Genomic DNA, 6,676 nt, shown 5'->3' on the forward strand with positions numbered 1-6,676 from the left:
TTCAACTCGAGTGATCCGCTTTTGTAGTCTGGAGACCTTAGCCAAACACGGCAAAACGAAGATATCTTCAACTCAAAACAGTTTCGCCGCTTTGTTGATTATAGGTTAGTGTACAGCAACTTAGTTCACGCGTACCTTATTTAACCTCCCAGTTTTCCTTCGATGTTAAATGTCTTGCATCATGACAAAGGATTTGTTTTTATTTCATTCTCCCGATCGTATCACCAATCTTATCGTTTCATCCATTACAGTGTGACCGCCAGGGAGTTGTGTTGGCGAGGAGGCCAGCCAGATCTACACGGAGAACCAAGAGCGACGAAGGCCGGACAACTGACAGCGGACAGCACGCCTCAGACCTGCCCAACGGTGAGCTTGTGTTTATTTAATAATCTCGACTAATAACTCACATATGTGTACCAGCTCAGCTGGCGCCCGCACCGCGACCCGGTCACGGTCAAGATGCACCCAGAAAAATGGGTTCTTCGTCCAAGTAAATGTTCATTTTCCCAGGTTCAAAATGTTCTTGAGGAAGCGTAGTTCAATATGTTGACTCAATGCAATATGATACATTGCGGGAAGTTTAACTGCATCTTAATAACGGCGCACTGCACTAATGAAATGTACTCAATTTGAGTGTTCTTGCGACTATGTCGAGGGGTGCCTAACGTCATAAAAATGTGTACACCGGATTACCAAATTGTAAAGATTACCAATGATAACCAAAGATTACCAGTGATTACCAGTGATTACCAAAGGTTACCAAAGGTTACCAAAGGTTACCAATGCGATTACTAAGATTACCAATGAATATTAAGTAGTGTGCTTCGTCTGTATTCTAAATCTAAATGGCCATTTTTTTGAATCGAGAAAGTTGCATTTTGTTCGCATCTTAGGTAGTTCTTAATTCCTTATCTTGCAAGTTACAAATTTGCATTACATGATTGGAAAAATTATTATTTGTCCATGGGGGGGGGGGGGGGCATTTGGGCAAGATGAGCCCAAACCCAAAAGTGCATGACTTAACCAACAAATTTCTACTTTGAAAGGACCCTCACGAGTGTGTTGATTACCAGGGATTACCAGTGATTACCAAGTCTGTGCACACCTGATTACCCCAGTAGGGCACCCATGTGCTAAGTTGCAAAACCACGAATGTACTCCGCGTACGCTTATATAATCAAGCACCGCACAGAAGTCCTATCCTCTATCATCTGCGAGTAAGTCCCAGCGTTCTCGCGGGCTGGTCCGCGGGCAAGTGGGGTGTTTCGCGGGGGAGAGAGGGGGGGAGGGGGGTCCGCGGCCTGGTTTGCTTGGTCACCGAGCTATAAAATCACGAAGAGCTCCGTGCTTGTTCCAAGAACGTGCTTTTCTGGGTTCCCCGCTTGCCCTCTCCCCCGGTCTAGATGCCGCCGGCCAGGCTGCATGCCTCACATTTTGCCGACTTCAGGGTGGATTGCGCGGTGTAGTCGTCCCACTTTTACTTTGCGCTTTGTTGTTCTGCGTGTATTTATTTTATCGCGCGCTATGGCGGGCGTGGTCAGCGCACGCACGCACGCAGCTGTGCACGTGCACGGCCGCTGCCGCGCCGCGGTGCCGGGCTACGCGGGGCTTCGCGGGTCCCGCGGTGCGCGGGGGTGGCCGCAGAGGGTCGCTTCGGCGAACGCTCAACCATTGTGACCGGCATTATTCAGATCTGCAGGCTCCAGTCTTAACGTTTAGCCCTTGGTCTTACGGACACCCTCAGGCGCCCTGCTCAGGGTTCGTAGGTCCGCAGGGCTAAAGGTTCGAGCTCCGACCTCCGACTAACGACGTTCGCCTAGGCTGGCGTTGGTGTGGGGCCGGCCAGGAGAAGTCGGGGACCTCCCCTAGCAGCCAAGGCCCTACCTCAGACCAAATCAGCACCCATCACGTATAGCACATTACATTCACACTTCATTGACGATGATTAAAAGGTGGTAGCAAGTCAGATACAAAAGCACACCACTAACACTGAAAATCACTTTATGTAACATAATACAAAGCTATTTGTTACGTTCGTGTGCGTGTGTAACATCGGTTATACACATTTTTTTACGTAACAGTTTTATACAAATTACATGCAGTAACAGGTGTTACACAAATACTTTGTATTACAAAATGATTTTTGTTAATTGCAACTTTAGAGCTATGCGTCCCGAGCATAATTTGCAGTGTAACAGCCGTTACACTTTTTAGTTTATGCAACATTTGTTACGTATACCACTTTGTGTAACAACGGTAACGTAAAATTATGAATGTAACAACTGTTATACACGTACACATACGTGTTGTTACATAGAGTAACTTTCAGTGAATCTAGGGGGCAACATAATCAAGTTATATTTCCGTCTTAGACATTTTCACAAGACTGCTTTTCCACTCACCAGCCTCAGGGTAACACAAAACTGACAGAATCACGGCATAGCGAAAGGGGAAATCAGTCGGCTCGAGGTCGAGGACACTCGTTGGGCAGCTCTCTTGATCGCCGGCGCGGCTGCAGCGGGGAGCGGAGACGGGAAGGGGGTTCCTTCGTGTGACACGAATCGTGTCGGTCCGGGGGCTGAGGCTGAGCAGGCGGGCGACCTGCGACCGCGTAGTGCAGTTGCTGGTCCGATGCGACTGCCCCGACGGCGTCCTGGACCGAACCGAACTTGGCTCTCTGTCCGATGTGAATAACTCGTCAGTGGCTGCCCCCCAAACACCGCCATGCCTTAATATTTCGCATCCCCTGGCGGCAGAGGGGGTGCGTCCGCGTCACTCTCACGATGACAGAGGCAAGTATATGCCGATATAGGGCAGTGGGACAGGTGCCGATATGGCGCACAGATGCCATCCCTGGGCGAACGCAGCCCCTCCAGCCGGGCGTCGGCGAGGACTCCCCGCCCAAAGTTTCGAAAACGAGAGGTCACTGTGCGTAGCCGCGTGGCGCATAATACCGCGGCCTTGACTAAAACGCGAAGTTACGCCCTGTCCTCCGGATTAACCGTTTACAGATAATTACTTTATCTTACAACTCACTACCTAGAAGTCTCGAGCCAAGCCATCATTGTATCATTGTATTTGCTCGAACTGACGGGGAGCAGGCATGTGTGCACCACGGTGGAGAGAGATATCTCTGTACTGTACACCGTGGTGTGCACAACTCACGCTAACTTTCGGTTACAGAGCTCTGTACAAGCTAGAGTGATTTCCCTAGTCCAAATGGAGCACGTGTCTTAAGACACGTTCTAATTAAAACGATGTTTGCGGAAATGGCTCAAAATGAGTCTTCTTCTAACTAAAAATGCCGCTGCCGCAAAACTGACTCAAAACGAGCAATGTAATTGATATCGGTCCCCCAGGCGTCATGAAATTGGATTCACAACATCGCGCTCTCTTTCTGAGACCTCTTATTTACAAGCGCTGCCTGTTAGGCTGGTTGCCAGAGGCCGGGCGCAGGTTGTCTACCCTCAGGTGCTCAGTGCGCTTCCGGTGGGCCGGTCGGGAGAGGCCGGCGGCCACCGCCTCTCCCACTGTTCAGCCCCAAAGTTACCGAGTCGCTGGCCCCGGCCGCGAGCGCAGCCAGGAGGCTGTCAGTCTCGACTCGCAGTCAACAACGACACGACAGACAAGGCGGTCACCCAAAGACGGAAATTAAGGTGCGACTGCGGCGACCTAACGACGGTTGGGCAAAATCGAGCAAAATGAACGGCAACGTGAATTTGGCACAACAGCTTGGGGTTTCACTGCTATTCAAATACTGTGACGTCACATTCAATCATTCAATGTAATGTTAATTGCGTCACAACAGTGTGTATATTTCGCTATTAAAATGCAGGTCGAAATCTCACTTCGAATTGCCGTGGAATATGAGCCATGGCTTTTGGAGATATCAATGATCAACCTAAGAGCTAATACAGAAACGTTAACACTTCGTGTTGACCAATAAACGAACACTTTTTGAAGGAAATAGTTAAAATAGGGGTAGGTATTTGAGTTTTCTGGTTAAAATGGACGCGTCGGCGCACCGGCGAGCTAAGGCTTTCTAGACAAAACCATTGAGTCATTGTGTTACTCGCAGGCGCGTATTAAGGAGGGGGTGGGGAACCACCTAAAGATAGGCAATTTGTCCTACAAAACCCCTGTATGTAGACAACGTTCGATGCACCGCTCCCCTCTCCGCCCCCCCCCCCCTTAATACGCTCCCGGTATCTCGTCAGCAGGGTGTGTTCCGGTGCGTTGAGAAGCGGAATACCCTTTTGGGATCCCCGAGTATATCCACGAATTGACATCAACGTGTCATTGCAGGCTATGGATCACCTGGCGGACGACGTGCTCGTTGAGGTGATGCAGTACGTGGCCGTGCAGGACCTCCTCGCTCTCCGCCTCGTGTGCAAGAGGCTCCGGGACCTCGCCCTGCATCGGGACGTGTGGCGGCTCCGGACGCTCAAGTACGACGACCCTTTGGCGTGCACCGTGCTCCGGCTCGCACCGTGCTTGCAGAAGGCGCACTGCAGGGTCCCGCAGAAGAAGTGCCACATGCTGTACACGACTAGGTGTGCCGTAGCTGACTTAAGGCTGCAGGTGGATGAGGACGGCGCCATGCACGCTGCCTGCGCCATCCGCAATCAGGAGGCACTCGGCCGGCTGAGAAGCGTAGCAATATACCTCAGGTGGACATCTCAGGCCGGGTTGTTCGTGCTGCTCGGGACATTAGTGTCGACGGCCGGGCTCGTACGACTCGACATTTCAGGGAGCATCAGCATCACATCACCCTCGGTCGGTCCCCCACCTGCTGTACACAACCCATTTCCCACGGCCAGCTTGAAGAGATTTGAGTGTACCCTGCAACCAGAGACGGAGCCCTTCTGCAACTCTATAATAAGTGCGCACCGATCTACCCTGGAATAGGGATGTACGCATTGGTAATGTTACCCGTACATTACGGTAAAATACCGGTAAATTACGGTAAATTACACAAACCCCGGTAAAATTGGTATTATTGGTAATTTTCAAAATAAACTTCAATAGGCAAAGCTACCGCAAAAACGCAGATGAATCTGTGTGTATTCGACGTACACTGTTGAGTAGTGACCTCTACGATCACGATACCCTAAATAGTCCAAGTGTCTACACTCTCAGACCTGTACTGATAATTTTATCAGTCAAAAACATGAGAATTTTCAGCAATAGGAGTTACTGATCAATTTGTCAATTTCACCGCACCGTTTCGTTCAATATGTACACTCTAATATGCCAATTTCTTAGTTTGTAAAAATAAAATATCACGTGTATGTGATAACGTTTTTTCTGACATTATTCTTGCAACGCAGAACATCACATTATTACTGGCGGCAAAAAATCAGTACCTGGATATGACTTCCTTTTTGTATAGGACCGAGCGACATCAGATAGAGAAGTCTAAGACTCAAAATTTTGGGCGACACAGGCTGAGTGTTAAGCGCCCGAAGTATACATCTGAAGTACACCACACCTGAAGTCCCCCGGAGTACGCTTGGAGTACACCCCAAATAATGGCGGTCCGGGACTCCACGCACCAGGACGTTTGGATAACTTTTAAAAGGAGAAGCGTGGGCTAAAAACGTCAAATCAATGTTTCTCCTATGCTAAACTGCTAATATTTCGTTATGACGCACCCGAAAACGTCATATTTTCAATGAAAACATTGAATTTGGCCATAAAACATCAAAAAACGAATTTTACCAATTTTACCGTTTTTTACCGTAATTTACGGTATTTTACGTAAATTACCGCTAAATTTTAATTTTACCGTAAAAATACATCCCTACCCTGGAAGAGATTTTCCTTAACGACGACTGGGAATACAGCGGCAAGGCTTCAAGCACACTAGCCCCCCTGTTGGCCGGCATACCAAATCTTTGGCGTCTTCAGTGCCCCCTGCTCCCAGGAATGGAGGCTTTGGCAGCATGCGCGACGCTCAGGACCGTGTTCCTTTACGTGAGGACGGAAAAGAGAAACCCCATCCCGCCCATCCAGGAAGGGGCAGCCTTTCTGCGCCGCGCCACGCAGCTGCGCCGAGTGAGCCTGATTGTCAGTGCTCATCCCCCGGACCATCCTGGTGACGTCGGCGTGGGCTTGGCGCTGGCACTGGCCGCGCGTGGGAAGTCTCGCGTCCGGGAACTTACAATCAGGGATGACGCAAAATCGAGAGACGACGAGTTTTCCCTACAGCCGCTGCTAGGCGCGCTGCCGTCGCTGCCCGCACTGCGAGTCCTGTCCGTGGAAGGGCCGCCTGACCAGCTGCTGCCCGGCATCAGCCCTGCCACGGCCCCAGCCCTGCGGATGCTCGATTTGCAACCTTATTCGCAGCCCATGGGGTGCGTCCACTCCTGGCTCCACAGCAACGAAGTCAGGGCTGTTCTATCGTTAAATCCGTGGCTCCACATAGGACTTTTACTTCTTGCCGATGCCTGTGAAACCAAAGATTGTCAGACGTGCTCATTGGGTTGTCACCAAGGCTTGTGGAATTTCGAACAAGTTGGTTTCTTTTCGCATGACCCCAGCAAGAAATGTTCAAGGCATGATAGTTGGCACCAGTGGTTTCACCTTCCTCTTTAAGTTGTTTGTACTGTTTCATTCCCCCAAAGGGATTTTTTTCTATACACTTTTGTCAAATACTGTTAACAAATATATAATA

At 49.9% G+C, this 6,676-nt stretch overlaps 1 protein-coding gene across 2 annotated transcripts in view; it reads left to right on the plus strand.

The window, feature by feature from the left end:
* Positions 1-6,676, plus strand: part of LOC113203695 (uncharacterized) — a 115,419-nt gene continuing 108,743 nt past the window's right edge. For both annotated transcript variants that reach the window (XM_052273627.1, XM_052273626.1), the window contains exons 1-2: positions 1-104; positions 252-366. The gene's annotated coding sequence lies outside the window, so the exon portion shown is untranslated. The remainder of the gene's footprint in view (positions 105-251; positions 367-6,676) is intronic.

This window comes from Frankliniella occidentalis, unplaced genomic scaffold (assembly GCF_000697945.3).
Source record: "Frankliniella occidentalis isolate FOCC.00 unplaced genomic scaffold, Focc_3.1 Scaffold289, whole genome shotgun sequence".
NCBI lineage: Eukaryota > Metazoa > Arthropoda > Insecta > Thysanoptera > Thripidae > Frankliniella > Frankliniella occidentalis.